Raw genomic sequence first — 17530 nt, forward strand, 5'->3', positions numbered from 1 at the left:
GGCGACGAAGAGCTTGGTTAATTTGACTACTCACTGTGTCACTCAGCTTAGCTAGCTACGCCTATGCTACCTCTGTTGGTTCTCACTTGGTTATATGCTTAAGCAGTTAAGCTTAATGCTTGTGGGTTATGCACATGCTGATGTTAAATGGATGTCATCTGTGTAGGGATGAAAACGGAGCGGATACGGACGGATAATGCTCATACCATATTTGTTTTCATATTTTTTTGCCGAATACGGAAACGAATATGAATAGCTCGAACATGGACTATCTCGAATACGAATAAGAATCGAATATGATCGGACATGAATACGGAAACAATTTTTTCTCGGAACACGAAAACCAATTCAACTTCTAATAGAAACAAATATCAACATATATAATTAGCTCATTTTATATAAAATGTAGTATAATTTATAAATATTTTTGAAATTTTCAATAATATTAATAATATGGACTAGTGTTAAGAGATGAACTACTATTAAAATTTAAAAAGGTATATTGAAGGTCATAGAGTTATAAAGAAATGGGGTGTGTCTTGTGGTTTCTGCGGATATCCGAATAGCACTGTTCACCGGATATCCGAATTATTATCCGTATCCGACGGAAACTCTGATACCATATTCGTATCTGTATCCGAGAAAAAATATCAGTATTCGTATCCGAACTATCCGAGAATTATCCGATCCGAAAGGTATCCGTATTCGTTTTTATCCGGAGCGGACGGAAACTATCCGCTCCGTTTTCATCCCTACATCTGTGTAAGCAATTTGTCTAAACTACTTATTCCTTGCTTGTTTTTTTTTCATTTCAATAAATAGCAAACATTTGAGGACTTAACATTGCCCACTAGTATGTACAAAACCATATATATATATATATATATATATATATATATATATATATATATATATATATATATATATATATATATATATATATATATATATATATATATATATATATATATATAAGTATTTTGATTTTGTCACATAAAAATGGCAGTGATAGATCCATCGTAAAAAAAAAAATCCGATATTGTAGTGACTATACAAAATGAAAATGTGTTCTAAGGCTATGTTCGCATGTCATGGATGGGAACTTTTTTCCTCCGCACGGAAAACGGAGCGGTCTATTAGTACGTGATTAATTAAGTATTAGCTATTTTTTTTCTAAAAACTAGCTAGGTGGCATGCGCAATTGCGCAGCTAGCACCCAAACAAAATCATATATTTTTTTGTATGATTTTTACTTAAAATTTATTAAATAGTTATCTCATTGTCTTAAGATTTTGAAAGATGAAACCTTATCATCCTCATATTTCTAATTATATAGTTTTTAAAAGTCACACCAATTGCTACCCCTTATGTCATCTCCTTCTTTATTTGCTTGCTCGATCTACCATTATTTCTATTCATTCTTTTTGGAACCTTTAAAAATTGGATTTTATAGTTTTTAGAGTTTATTGTCACATTGGGTTTCATTTTTATAATTTCAAAATGTCCCGTCAAACGTTGCCATTATACTCCTCTATGGCCCGTCCACTGTCTCTTCTCTTTATTGTCATTGAGATTTTAAAAATCGAACATAATTATTGTTTGGGTTCATTTTTACTTTCTAAAAGTCCCGCCAAACCGTCAGCGGCTTTGCCATTGTACTCCTCTATGGCTCGCCCGCTGCCTCCCTTCTTTATTGTCATTGAGATTTTAAAATCGAACATGATTATCATTGTTTTTTTTTACTTTTTGGAAGTTCCAAACCTTTAAAAATTGGACTTGTAGTTTCAATTTTTATAACTTTTAGAAGTCCCATTAAACGATGCCACTAAGCCCCTCTACAGTCCGTCCGCCGCCAACTCTTTATTGTTATTATGATTCTAAAAATCGAATATAACTATCATTTGAATTCATTTTTTATTTTCTAGAAGACCCGTCAACCGTCGGCGGCTCTGCAACTATACTCTTATACACCCTGCCCGCTACTTCTCCTTTTTATTGTCATTGAGATTTTAAAAATTGAATATGATTATCAATGGGGTTTTTTTTTACTTTCTAGAAGTCCCGGCAACCGTCTTACTCGTATGCTTCACGGCATGTCTGACGTCCCTCCTCCTAATTGTCATTAGGATTCTATTTGGTGTTTTATTAACAATTTTTATATCTCGTATCAACCGCCACCACTCTACTCCTTTATAGACATGTTACTTAATTTATCTTGCCATGTGTTTTAGATGGTCTTTTCTTTTAATAATCTTTATTTTTATCATAAATTTTAGTTATTTATAAATTGTATTCCTAATTGAAATCTTATTTTTCTTTTTCAAATTTCAGAATTTTTTTAAAAAATTAGTTAATATCGTATTGTGTTCTTTTAATGTTTTTATTTTTTATTTTCAATTTCAGTTGTTTTAAAATTGTATTCCTACTTGAATTTTCTTTTATTTTTTTTCTAATTTTAGATATTATTTTATTTTTATTCTCAATTTTAGTTAATCTCGTATCGGGTTCTTATATGGATTCTTCTTTCAATATTGCTTATTTTTAATTCTGAATTTCAGCTAATTTTAAATTGTATTCCTTCATGAACTCTTCTTTTATTTTCTTTTGCTAATTTCGGATTTATTTATTTTTATTTCGAATTTTAATTAATCTCGTATTGGGTTCTTATATTGACTCTTCTTTTATTATTCCTTATTTTTAATTCCGAATTTCAGCTATTTTTAAATTGTATTCCTACTTGGACTCTCATTTCCTTTTCTAATTTTGGATTTTATATTATTTTTGTTTTTAATTTTGATTAATCTCGTATTAGATTCTTGTATGGAAACTTATTTCAATATTCCTTAGTTTTAATTCCGAATTTCAGCTATTTTAAATTGTACTTCTACTTGGACTCTCATTTTCTTTTTTCTTTTTTTTCTCTGATTAATGTGGGAATTTCTAGCTCCCACAGCGAACGTGGTGCCTCCTTTTAAAGCTGTTTTAATAATATAATAGATAGATTAATTTAATTTTTTTAAGGAACTTTCATATATAAACACAGGGGTTGGGAACAAGGGGTTGCAAACATAGCCTAAGACCATATATATAAATTTGGTGGTGACCTGAAAAATTGTTTTAAACTCTTGAGGAAATATCCCCTCGTTTGTCTAAAAACAATCCGAATAGTTATGAAAAATTCTAAAAAAAATTAACGACAATCATGCAGCATTATATATACAACTATACAAATTTTTATGTCCAAACTCAGCTCACATATTGAGATATTAAAAGGGACAAATTCAGCAGACGAATAGTAATGGTATTATTTATACCTAATTTTTCTCTCTCTCAATGTGTAGGTCAAATTTAAACTTGATTTTTGGTGGAATATTATGTGTATGAACAAGAGATAATTTGACAAGAAAGCATTACATAATCGATATGCTGTCTTGCTAAAAATAAGATTCCCTTTTATATATCAAGCGTTGGATATAGAATTCTAGTGAAAATTTCACCTCTTTAACGTTTCACGCCATAAACCTGATGCTAAAACTGAACACATGAGTATTGATCACGAGAGCGCCAAAACAATATTTTTTTTCTTTTGTAATTTCATATAGCTAAGGGATCAAAATGGATTGAATTTTCCTGGGTTTCTAAATCTCGCTGGTGGTTGGAATTCGTTTTTGAATTTCTTGAAAACAATTTGAAATCATCCCTAAAACGCTAATTTCAAGCTGCCCTGACAAAAAAGATACTCCCTCCATTTTATATTATAATTAAGTTGTTTGACTATTTTCTTAGTCAAACTTCTTTAAATTTTGATCAAGTTTGTAGAAAATTATAGTGATATTTTCCATACAAAATAAACATATTATCAAAATATATTCAATTTTAAATTTAATGAACTAATTTAGTATTGTAGTTGTTGTTTTCTTTATAAACTTATCAAACCTAAAGAGTTTTGAAAAAAAAAGATCGAAAGAATTATAATATAAAATGAAGGGAGTATATCATAAAGAGCTATGCTATAAATACGATAAATATCTTACGATTAGTGTACGGTGCCTTCTAATCTCTAATGCATGCAACAAATATAGGGTCCACAATGTTTCCATGGCCAATCAATTATCATGCATGACACTAGATCGTACCAAAATCGTAACAAGTTTATCTTACGTACATCAATTTCCTATCATAAAACCGACCGGCGTCGGAACCATAAACCCTTGGCCATTAACGACAAACGCCTCCAAACAATAACCGGTACAGTAACTTATTAGTCCATTCCCATGATGTTCATTTTTTCTTTCGTTGAGTCAATCGGCAGGAGAACTACCAGGACACTTTACTTTTTTATTATTATTATTGTTATTATCGGGATCTGCCCTGTGATCTGCGAGAATCAATCCAGAAATCAAGACAAATAGACAATGGAAGCTCAGTACGATCCCCTCCACTGTGTTTGATCAGGTTAATAGTATGGACCGGGCAACATTGGATAATGGCGACATCTTCTTCTGTTCAGAGTATCTAGCCATGCCCGGCCGGCATGGCCGGCAGGTGTGAAATAGTCGTTGATTGAGCTAGCTACATATGGAAGCCACGAAAGCTACTCCCTCCTTGTTCCAAGAATATAGAAAAACTTGTAGTCTGTTGGTCTCAAAAAATAAACATATGTAGCTATGAATCTAAACAACATTTACAATATTATTTATCTCATCAACCAATTTTTAATTAAATTTTCGCTTATGGTCACGTATCTTTTCATCCTCACCTAATCTCTTATTTATCGAGGGGCATTAAAGTTTTTTTTTATCAATCTTAATCTCCGTTAAATCATGTAAAAATCGTTATATTTAAGAAGCGAGGGGGTACGTACATGCTTTGTTTCTGTTTGTTTGATCTGATCAGGTCCTCGTGGTTGGAATTAGTGAACTCACCCAACGAGAGATATTAGTATATTAATTTCTACTTCTTCGCTCTAAAATATAAATACTTTATGTTAATATATATATATATATATATATATATATATATATATATATATATATATATATATATATATATATATATTGAATCTATTCTACACCCCTCCTCCCATGGGTCAAACCTACCTCCCCCACCCTCCCTAGGGCCCAAAACCCCCCTCCCACCTCGGTCAAAGCGTCCTCCCGCCGGTCAAACCCGCCCACCACTCCCTCCCTCGCGCACCACTTTTCTGCTCTCATCTTGCAGGAATCGTGCAGTAACAGGACGGTCATCGTGCAGTAACAAGACAACATTATTGCAGTAACAACGTCAAAAAGTAGTCATGATGGATCTAGTTTCGTTAAGCATTTTTTTATGAACATCATGGTGCAAACGGATTGGAAATACAAGATATGATGTGAGAGATATTGCTCTCTAAAGATTGAGATTTACCTATTTTTTAGTTCTCGTCTCACTGGAACAGCGTAGTAACACGATGGCCAATATGCAGTAACACGTCTGCTTTTCGCAGTAACAACGTTAAAAAATAGTTATGATGGTTCTAGTTTCGTTAAGCACTTTTTTTTACGAATGCTATGATGCAAATGGGTTAGAAAAATAAGACATGACGTGTACGTTAGTACTCTTTAAAAGATTGAGATTTAAAATACTCTAGATCTAAAAAAACATTACTTCTATAGGGCCACTGTTACCATGCATGTTCTCTGTTACTGCAAATTTTATCATATTGTTACTGCCAAAAGTGCAGTAACAACCTATAAAGTTTACAGTAACAACCTATACATTTTTGCAGTAACATATGATGTTACTACCCTTCTGAGATAATGTTACTGTCGAATCATAGTAACAAGGTATGATTGTTACAAGTACATAACCGATTTGTTCTCACACAATTTAAACAGACATATAAAAATGCAAACAATGTTTTCTATTCATATAACATCATGCAATGAATTGGTTAAGAGAGCTTGCCATGAACTATAAGATCATAGGCTCAAGTCTTGGTTTCACTAATTTATTTTTAATTTTTCTAAAAAAGGAAAAGAATAGAAGAAAAAATGAGAGATGGGAGGGAGAGAAAAGAGTCGGCAGAGAGAGATCGAGAGGGGGAGGGAAGAGAGAAGGGGCAGAGAGGAATCGGAGGGAATACGGGAGGGAGGGAAGAGAGAAGGGGCAGAGAGGAATCAGGGAAGAGAGAAGGGGGAGGGAGGGGAGGGGGATCGGAGGAGGGAAGAGAGAAGGGGCAGAGAGAGATCGAGAGGGGGATCGGAGGGGAGGGGAGGGGGATCGGAGGAGGGAAGAGAGAAGGGGCAGAGAGAGATCGAGAGGGGGATCGGAGGGCGCGCGAGGGGGAGGGGGAGAGGAATCAGGGAAGAGAGAAGGGGGAGGGGAGGGGAGGGGGATCGGAGGAGGGAAGAGAGAAGGGGCAGAGAGAGATCGAGAGGGGGATCGGAGGGCGCGTGAGGGGGAGGGGGATCAGAGGGAGGGATGGGCTGGGCCTGAGAGGTGGGAGGGGGTGTAGAATAGTTATTTTAAGGGAGGGGTGTATAATAGAGCTAATATATATATATATATATATATATATATATATATATATATATATATATATATATATATATATATATATATATATATATATATATAGTAAATTTGTTTGGTGCTCCATGGTGCCCGGGCACCATGATTGAAATTTACTATATACCCAATTCAAATGAGTATGAAACTTTTTCAAATATTTAGGTATTAACGTTAACTACTTTACTAACTAGTTCAAAGCAAGTTTGAACTGAGTTCAAACTTGCTTTTGTTAGATTTTTATTCTAGGTATATAGCATTCAAACATATAATTAGTTAGGTATGTAATAATGGATTGTGAAATAAAGTTAAATTTGAGTTGTTTTGTTGCTAGGTATAGGTATGAATCGAATACTTATAACTAGGTATATACTCACAATTTGAAAATTTTGAAAAATTTGGACGAATTTGTGTATTTCATACCATGGTGCCCGGGCACCATGGTGCTCCATATGAGTGTCCTATATATATATATATATATATATATATATATATATAAAAGTCTCTCTCTCTCTCTCGATACTCCCTAGTCCTCGTTAGATCATAAGCATGTGCATTCTCCCTAGTCTCTATGTGAGTACATGCCTGCATTGACTCGGTGGTTTGGCGCGTAACAAGGAGGATCCGATGCGGACCCATACAAATGTTTCATCATCATTACTTTAATTCTTCAATAATATTTAATTAAAAATTATTAAAATACTATATGTGAAAGGAATTTTAATTACAAATCCACATAGAGAGTATTATTTTTTTAAGTACTTTCTAACTATCGGTTGAGTAATTTATTTTTCATATTCAAACAAATTTTACATCATTTTTAATTGCTTAGACCCTGTTTGTTTCTCATTTTGGATTATCGTGGCACGCTTTTCAAACTGCTAAACGATGCGTTTCGTGCAAAAACTTTCTATATGAAAGTTGTTCTAAAATATCAGATTAATCCATTTTTGAAGTTTGTAATAATTAAAACTTTATTTAATCACATGTTATTACCACCTCGTTTTGCGTGAAATACTTAATCTTTATCTATCTTTAGGAGATTCAAACACCACATATCTATGCGTAGACGCCTTTTACACACATTTGGGTAGAAAATGCGGCTATAGGCATTAGTCTTCTATTGGTTAGACTAATATTGATTACGAAAAAGTAATAATTATAGGTAAAACTTTATGCATGTGTAGTCTTAGCCGATGTAAAAGTACTCTGAATAAAAATATTAAAACTAAATTTAAAACTAAGTATCAAAATTTAAATTCTGACTACGGTTTAAGTAGAAGATGATAGCAAGTACGAAGCCAATACTATTTGAAGACTGCATGCCGGGGTGAGGACTTGCGTCGCGAGTCGAGACAAGCCACTCAATCGCACAACAGCGAGCGTACCAAACAAGTTGGGTCAAGAAACATGACGTGGAGCGAGTTGATACTTCTTCTCCAGGACTACTAATTTGCGCATACACACTAGCAGATGAATTCACGCACGTGCTCCCAACTACATTATAACAAGTGTCGGGTTAGGGTTAGGTTTTCGGGACTGAGGTGGAGGAGGGTGGCTATGGAAAGGGGAAGTGGGGGATCAAGCTTAGAGGGATGGCCTAGGAGGCCACAATTTAACGATGTGTGGCGGACAAGGGCGGTTGGTGAGGTGGCGGTGACGCCATTAGAGCCGCGAGGTCAGCAGCGGGTTGTGGGCTGATGATATCGATGAGGGCAAAGTAAGGCGAATAGGAGGGGAAGGAGGCCGCTCTGGAACATTGACACCTTTTGGCGCTGGTGAGGCTGGAGATGATGGTGGAGATAGAGCTAACTTGGTTGCTAGAGGAAGAAAGAGGAGGCTTGCCAAATAGAGGCTTTCGTCGCTGGAAGAAGGTTGCTCAATTCCGTCCCTCTTCTCCATCGGAGGAAGCTTGCCGTAAAGAGAAGGGGGTTTGTCAGAGGGCCTCCACCATCGCTAGAGGGAGGCGACAGCGTCATCGCTTCCTCATTCGCTTGCACACGTGCATGGGTGAAGACGGAGAGAAAGAAATGGATAAGATATATATAGAGAGAGGAGATATGATGGAGTGGTTGGTGGCCATGGGCCGTGGGAGCGTGCGTGACATGCGTGGCCCTCTTCTTCTCTTCCCTTTGCTGTGAATAAACAGGTCAATAGGTTGAGAAGGGGAAAAAATGGTTAATTAGATCCATGCCACTTTAAGTATGCTGATTCAGAAAAATACCACCATTATTCGTGATATCTGTTGCGTGCCACTGGAATTTTGTAAGATTGAAACATGCCATTGCTGTCACGTTTTCTTTCATTGCCTCGTTAGATCCGTCAACCTACTTGGCTTCTCCGTCTCCGACATCGACACCAATCACCACCAGCAGCAGCAACAGTCGTCTCTGGCACCGCCGCCAACTACCACCAGGAGTAGCAGCAGCAACAACACCAACGCGCGCAATCCGCCTAAGTGAGAAGCTGTCGGCGACCTCCCGACGGAGAGGATGAGATGTTCATGCGTTGCAGCCTGAGTGAGGAAATAGAGAGGGGAGATCTATTCTCTCACCATTGCCTCTTCCTCCCCCATCCACCGAACCTCGCCGCCACGCCACCCCTCTATGTCGACTGCGCGCCGTCGCTGCCTTAACCACCCCACCGATGGCTCCGGTACACCGGACAGACCACCACACCATGCATGTAGGCAACATGTTGTCTCCCTCATCTGTCAGCTTCCATGTGTGATGCCATTGGTGAGCTCGCGTGAGGGCTCCCGTCCTAACGATGCAGCTTCCACAACCTCTAATTCCATTGTCGATGAGGTCACCACTACCTTGCCCTTTAGCCACTCGCATTGCGCACCCATGGGCCGCCTGCCACCGCATCCTCTATCCACCGGGGGAGATGTAGAGCGAGATGTTGAAAAGAGAAGAGGCGAGGGTGGAGGAGGAAGATGGAGCTAACATGTAAGTCTCATATGTAGGGGTATTTTAGTTTATATTATAACAGAAAATGTGATGGCTATGGCATGGTCAATGGCACGTAATAGATATCACAAATAGTAGTTGTATTTTTCTGAATCAGCACATTTGCAGTGGCATGGATTTAATTTTTAAAAATACGTCCTAGCTGGGCTGGGTTGGGCTGGTCTGGTCCCCGCGGATCCGGCCGCAATCCAGCCTCAACCCGGCCCAACCAAACAAGGGCCTAATCAATTTCCCCGGCGCGGCAACTACTACTATATAGCCCAAGTCTGTTGGTTTCCCATCCGCGCGAAAATTGCAAGCGCACCGCCTCCCCCTTCTCCTCTTCCCTAGTCTACTTTAGGGTTTCCTCCCTCACCGTCGCCGGCGGCGACGGCCACCAGACGCGCGCATCCGGCGCGGCCGGCGTCACCGCCTCCCAGCCCCCTCGTGTTGCTCGCGTCTCCGGCGACCGTCGCTTTGCCTTGTACTCCGGCTCCTGCGTCGGCTACTAACTTGGGTGACTAGGCAGCAATAAGGTGACCTATAATGCGCGCTTCTTTTTCCAAATTGTGTTCTTAGTTGAGCAAAAATTACAAATTGTGTTCTTGCTTGCCCTGTCTGTGATCTGTGTAAGGCAAGCTAGCAGTAGCATTTGCCGGTGGCGTGTCTACGTTATGCTTACTACGTTACCGGGTCCCAAGGCCCCCGAGTAAATTATTCAATACTAGCTAAATTATACCATGTTAACTTATACTATATTAGTCAATAATTAGATAATTAGTATGTATCTTATCTTTCATAATTTTTGTTCTAGGCTCGTCATGTACTAGCTACTTGACCTATTAGTTTTTGTCATTGGGCGGGAAAGATATATAGTTGAACCCCGAGCAATTGGGGCTTCTTCTGTGAATTGATTCATCTCTCACACATGGTTCTCCACTATTCCCTGTCTATTGGTTCTTCATGGTTATAGAGCTGGTTGGATATTACTGGTGTTTACTTGCTTTTCTTTTTTAAAAAAAATTATCTACTGCAAATTTGTAAATTACCATGACAAGCCGACGTTATTTATCTTAGATAAATAATTGATCTGAACTTTGCTTTCATCGTTGCTCAGTTAACCTTTGGTAGCTTCTTCTATTGTGAATCAGGTATCATGCAGCTCCAGTTAAAATGGCATTATATTAGTCTATAGATTCATTTGCAGTAAGGATTTTTTTTCCTCTTTTGCTTGCGAAGATCATTTATATGACACCTTAATTATGTTCAAAGCTTACTGGGTATTACTAGCTGGTCTGGCCCTACTCAGTTTTACGTGTACCTAGCTATATACGTAATGTGCCAGAAAATCAGTTTGCGATTTGACTAGCTAGTTGCTTCTGCCAAAAGAAAAAAAAAACAAAAACAAATTAAAGATCGAACTTTCATGGTAATGTTTACTCAGTATTTGGGTCTTGTCCTTTCTGATCCAAGGTTGGAAAGATGTCTAAACAAAGGGGCAATTGCTCGAGCTCAAATGAAGAGAAGAAAACTTGCACAAATAGTAGAAAGAAAGGTGAGTCCGTTCTTGAATGTTGATTCACTTTCGCCATTTCTTACATGTATTTACACAGCTCTAAATGTGTTGCTTTTGAAGAGGAATCTGGTAGCTTAATTGATTATAGTGAAGGTGCCTGGAGTGGACTCAGTCAAGAAGTCATTTCAAACTTATCTGAAACTGTTGTCTCAGTGGCTTCATTCAATGGTGAGTGCCTATACAAATTAGTTTTCCATATATGTATCTGATCATCAGTTCTAAACATTGAAGATATTATCTTGTGCAGGAGATCAGACGCATTTTTCAGGCACAGGCATAGTTGTCAGAAACAAAGATGAAGTAACTACAAGTATTCTAACTTCAGCAAATGTGATTAGATGTTTTGATGATGACAGCAAGATCAATCCGTTTTTGGATGTTGGTACCCCCTAATTTTCTCTGCACTCTGTTACTTACCTGTTTAAGATATGATAATAATTCTGCAGTGTTGCTTGCATTATCACTGCAGATTCGAGTTCTGCTTCCAAATAAGCAACGTGTCATCGGGTGGATGGGACACTTTGACTTAAACTACAATATTGCTGTTGTGGTGATCAAATATTTACCTGGTTTGCGAGCTGCGTCTTTTGATCACGAAGTGCGATTTGGGTCCCAAAGTATGGTAGTAGCTGTAGGGCGTTCCTTCAACTCAGGCAAATTGATGGCGTTATCTGGGATAGTGACTGATGGGCCAACAGATTATCCTGAACACCTTATGATCTCCACATGTAAAATCACTAAGGTGCACTGCTGATATCTCTTCTTTCTTCTCGGTATTGTGGAAATTAATAATTGTCTCATGATATGAGTGGCAGAATTTATCACTAGTTCACTACATACACTGTACTATATCGTTTGGGGCCTTAAACATTTCATTCTCTTCATGTAGTTTTTTCATTCAATATGGTTTTATTTTTGTGCTTATCTTAGCTCAGTGTGACAGTATATTTTCTTCCAGGATATGGCTGGAGGACCACTCATTGATTTGGATGGGAACTTTGTTGGCATGAACTTTTTTTCGGAGGAGAGGACTCCATTCCTACCAAGGAACAAAATTTACCGAAGCTTGGTGCGATCTTGCACACTCTGGCATGCCTCGTACTTTCATTCAGATCCTCCAAATAGTCAAACACTTGCCAAGCCAGATTGAGCTAGAAATAGTTTAGGGGGTTAAGTGCTCCCGCAAAATAGTAGTTCGAGGGATTAAAGTGGACCTTTTTCATTTTTATTTGACAGCCTATCACATAATAGCGATTTGGTTTTGCACATAGTACTATGTTATTATAACTCTGCTAGATAAAGCAATATATTACTATGTTTTGCACGCCCTATAGCTGATTTCCATAATATGCTTCTTATGGATGGAAGTGTTAATCTTGATAGTATTTTTGATTAGCTATATGCAATCCATTCTTTTTGGGGATCAGCAGCTCTGTGTATTTGCACTATAAGAGTATACTACATTCTGCTGCAGGGTTGAAATCGACGATGAATGCACAAGCATAATTGAAAGATGCAGATCTAAGATGATACACAACAATTTTGTTGGTAAGTTCATCAGTTAAAGCACAATCACTCTTTGAAACTGCTAAATTGTTTATTGTCAGAAATCTATCTTCATTAATGTATATTATTAATCCTTGGTTGTAGTTTCCTCTCCTGTGGGTAAAGCTTAACTTTGTGGTGTTCCCTCTGCTCATAAATTGGATATATTTGTTAGGGGTATAGTAGATAAGATGCTTATCTTGTTTTGCAGTATGAAATATGCCATGTATCTATATATCTATGTACTAATATGAAAGATGGTAGTGGTGGTAGTGAATTTACCACCACCACCATCCAACTACCATTCGGGACCACAAAGAGTGAGACAAAGAATTTCCTGTCTCCTATACCCCACAGGCCACAGACCCCGCCAGAAGAAAAATATGACAATCGAATATTATGAAATTTTTCATCTATAAAGTAACAGAAAAAGTAGCATGATGATAATATGTTGGACAATAGAAACAACATTTTTATGGGATTTAAAATATATACGGTACAATAAGTTATTCTTTAAAAAAGAAAATCCATTGCAGCAAACGGGCAATATGCTAGTTTTTCAATAATAATATAAAATAAATGCACTCCATATTTGTGGAACAGGGTAGATAGTATAATCACTATAATAACATGTAAGGTTTGTAATCTACTGCTGATGCCCTGGATAGAGCATTGCGTTGTTTTAATTATGTTGATTCATTTCATTTGTTTTCCCGCTTTAGGTACCTCAAGAGGAGTGGCAAAAAAAAAGGAACCAGGAGCAAACCGTATCCATCACAAGCTTTTCAGAAGGTGAACCAAGATGAGCCAATCAAGTATCAAGTTCTAACTGTTATTAAATGATCATGCAAACTGTCCTCGTATTATAATGTTATTACTTATTAGTCATTGCTAATGCAGGGTCATTAATCTCTCATTGCTTGTTTTGAGTTATGTTCGTTTTTCTTGCTTATTTTTTAAATTTTATTTTAGGTACTTCAGATGAAGAGAATGAAAGTGAGACTCAGAAGCTTCCTGAATATTCTACAAGTGATTCAAAAGGTGAATCGAGCTAGGTTATTTCTAACTGATTGTTACCAAATTATCATGCAAGCTCTCAGCATGTTATAATGCTGCTTATTGATCACTACCAGTACATGTAAATTAATCGCTTCACCTTGTTGCACCAGATTTCTGGGAGGAGAAATTGTTTCCTGAACTTATTAAGCCCTTGCCAGATGATGGTCAGTCATTGCTTTCAGTTTTGCTAGCTATTAGTATCACATGATCATTATTTACTCTTCACCTTGTTGCACCAGAATTCACGCAGCTTTTGAAAAAGGATCTAAAGTCTCGTAATTATCCCATGCCAATCAGGTTTTGGGGTGAGTCATTGCTTTCACTTTTGCTGGTTACTTTTGTTGCACATTTTGACGGTATTTTCTAGCAAACTCAACTGTAGTTTTATGTTTTTTTAACCAGGGGGTATGCCCTTGAAAAATACTTTTGAAGAGGAATTTGCTGAAGATACATGGTGCAAACTGAGTAAAAAGGTTGCTTTAAATACATCCCGAAGTGTTGTCTCACTTGCTTCGTTCAAAGGTGAGATTACAATGTTATATGATCTTTACTTCTCCATATTTGTTTGTTTTCTCTATTCCATCACCTGACTATAATTGCAATCACTGATCTTTGTAGGAGAAGAAAGGTTTTTTGCTTGCACAGGTGTATTTATAGACTTCAATGGATCCACATCAAGAGTTGTGACTTCAGCAAGTTTGGTTAGAATATCTGCTGATGAAAACAAGATTGCTAATAACCTGAAGGTTGGCATCACAAACACTCCTTTTGCTTGTGCATTTGAGATACTCTTTAATTCTCACATTGTGTTTCTTAGCAGATTAAAGTGTACCTTCCAAATAAACGAATCGCCGTAGGCGAATTGCAGCATTGCAATTTGAGCTACAATATTGCTGTGGTCAGTGTCAAGGGTTTCTGTTGTCTTCGGACAGCAGAACTCGACAAACAGATGCAAATCGAACCTCATAGGGAGGTAGTAGCTATAGGACGTATCTTTGAATCAGGCAAATTAATGGCTACAAGTGGGATATTGTCTGACGAGGAAAGCAAGCTTGACTGCAGAGAGCTTATGATCTCCACTTGTAAAATCACTAAGGTACATTGGGTTGATTTCTTTCATGGTGTAAACAATTAATTGCATTAGAATATGAGTAATTTAATTCATCGCTTCATATGCGTGTCATTGAAAATTTCATCTATTCATGTGCTTTTTTTTTTTGCCAGGCCGGTATTGGAGGACCACTGATTGATTTCGATGGGAATTTCGTTGGCATAAACTTCTATGGAACAAAAGAAACACATTATCTACCACGATTAATGATACAGAGACTATTGAAGGATTTTGACGGGTACGTTTTTCATATTTTTTGTAGTTTTTTTTGGTATATGATCATATCAGCAAGTGTTATTCATCTGGATTTTATTTTTTTTAGGTAATTGCACTTGCTTCTCAATGACTTGTGTGATTCTTTCCATCTTTTCTAATATATGTTTGGTTTGAGGATGATGTGAGATGGGTTAGGTCCATTCATATATTTTTAGGATGAGATGGATCTGATTTTTGTTTGGTTGAAGGGATGGAACGGACTATGTTTAATTGGAGAGATGGATTGGACCAAGCCAACCGGCAACCGGATATATGCAGAATATTCCTTTTTGACCCAACCCAACCTATGGAGTCCTTCAATCAAACACCTGCAAAAATGGGATAGCCCCAGCCCAACCCACCAAAACCTTAAAACCAAACACATGCCTAATGAAACTTTTGGTTATCACAATTGAAACTAGTAAATGAAAATTTCAGGATTAGTTTAGTGGTTCTATAGTTCCTTGTTACTTTTTGTCAGTAACTCATGTGCAGGCAGCTTTTACCTTTTTTAACCTTTTCAGCATTATATAGCTTTTGCATTATTTGGGCATTTATTGACAATGGGCCTGAATTGATGTTGCCTGATTTTTATCCTCTTCTCGAGTGACCCTAGGCTTGAACTTAATTATGATCTTCATACAGCTTAATTCTTAAAAGAACGTGGCAAGAAGGTATTTTTGATTAGGACTTGTTTTGGGCACTGATTTTTTTTATCTGTTTCTAGGACTGATGGTGAAAAAACTATCAACAACGTGCCAAAAAGGTATTCTTGAGTCTTGATTAATTAGGATTTGATGATTTATTTCACATGAGTAACTCAGTGAATCACTTTTAACATTACATTATTATTCATTAAACAGGTGGCATGTGCCTGAGCCACGGTGGTCCTATCCTCGGAGACGAGGGCCGAGCTCAAGGAGATACGATAAAAAATATAGATTAGAATAAAAACCTACGGTTCAAACCCCAAGGATAATGAGATACTATCTCCGTTTCTAAATATTCGACACCGTTGACTTTTTAGCATATGTTCGACCATTCGTTTTATTTAAAAACTTTTGTGAAATATATAAAACTATATGTATACATATAAGTATATTTAACAATGAATCAAATGATAGAAAAAAAATTAATAATTACTTAAATGTTTTGAATGATGAATGGTCAAACATATTTAAAAAAGTCAATGGCGTTAAATATTTAAAAACAAAGAAAATATGTACGAGTGAAAATGCTATCTTCAATCATATCCAGTGTCGAACGTGCTGCTAATTTATTGGTTGTCAAGGTACCGTTTAATTTGAATTATTGGATCATATCGTAACCTCCGTGCCTACATCCATAATCCTGAACATGCTTATTCGTCCAGAGAAAAAAGATCCTGAATATGCTTATTTGTTGCAATGTAGCACTATTCTTCAGTTAGCCTCTACCATGTGCGAGTAGAGTTTCTTCTACGCTGGTTTGCATGGTTACGAGTTGAAATTTATTTTAAAAATACTTTTGAGAATTTGTTGTGGCCATGTAATATTATTGGATTAATTAGCTGTAGTGTTTCTTTTAGGCGTAGTAGCTAGCCACCTCAAGTAAATTCGGATAAAGCAGACCTTACTTAGGTCCGTCATAGGGTAGGGTTCACGTTTTTTTCTTTTTGACGAAAATCGACTGAAGAACCGTGAAATTTCGAGGTTTCGATGTGGGAAGAAAGTATATCCCGAGTGAAAGTTTGAATGGGTTTTGAGAATTCAAATTTCATAATCCACCAATCCCTATGCATCATCTGGCAAGTGATAGGTTTTGAAATCTCCTGTGATATACCAAGCGAACTTGCGGGTGGCGCAGCTGAGTCCCCGTCTCGGACGCTGCGAGTTCGCATATTTCCTTTCCATATGGCGACAGTCAGTGCGGCAATGACTGTCTAGTTAAAAAAAAAAAAATTACAATGAGACCGCACACCAGCGCAGTTGGCACGACAACGGTGAAGCCAGTGACGGCCCCACGATGTCTTGCGAATGACCAGCGGCCACCAAGAGGATGGTCGAGGATGTACAGCAACCTCTATGATGGCGCCCTCGCCGATGCGTGTCCCCTTCTTTTGCCCCTTGCCGGTGGATGACGGTGGCCGGGCCGCTTTGGTTCTTTTCTGCCATGGATTCCCCGATTTCCTCCTTCGACATGATCGGAGCGTTCCCCTTTTCCATTCCAGTCAACACAGCACCCACCATGTTCTTGATCACTGATGGCAGCGCCGCCTTCGTTTTGACGATGACTGGCTCGATCACGAATTCTCTCAGCGGAGGAGATGGGCATATTGGGGAGGAGACATGAGTTCCACCGTATTTTTTTATTTTTAACCGGACAGTCACTGTCTCATTCATATGTGGGTTCCACGGCAATTAGGGGATTTCAACTAATCCTTTCCGGAGAATTAGACGGCCTACCCGAACAAGCTTTTTATTTGGTGGGTAACATCGATGAAGC

The 17530-nt window shown here is 37.6% G+C and overlaps 1 pseudogene; it reads left to right on the top strand.

The window, feature by feature from the left end:
- The first annotated feature begins 9820 nt into the window (after positions 1-9820).
- LOC127776073 (uncharacterized) lies at positions 9821-16639 on the top strand (annotated as a pseudogene).
- Positions 16640-17530: the final 891 nt, after the last annotated feature.

This window comes from Oryza glaberrima, chromosome 6, assembly GCF_000147395.1.
Source record: "Oryza glaberrima chromosome 6, OglaRS2, whole genome shotgun sequence".
In the NCBI taxonomy this organism is placed as follows: Eukaryota; Viridiplantae; Streptophyta; class Magnoliopsida; order Poales; family Poaceae; genus Oryza; species Oryza glaberrima.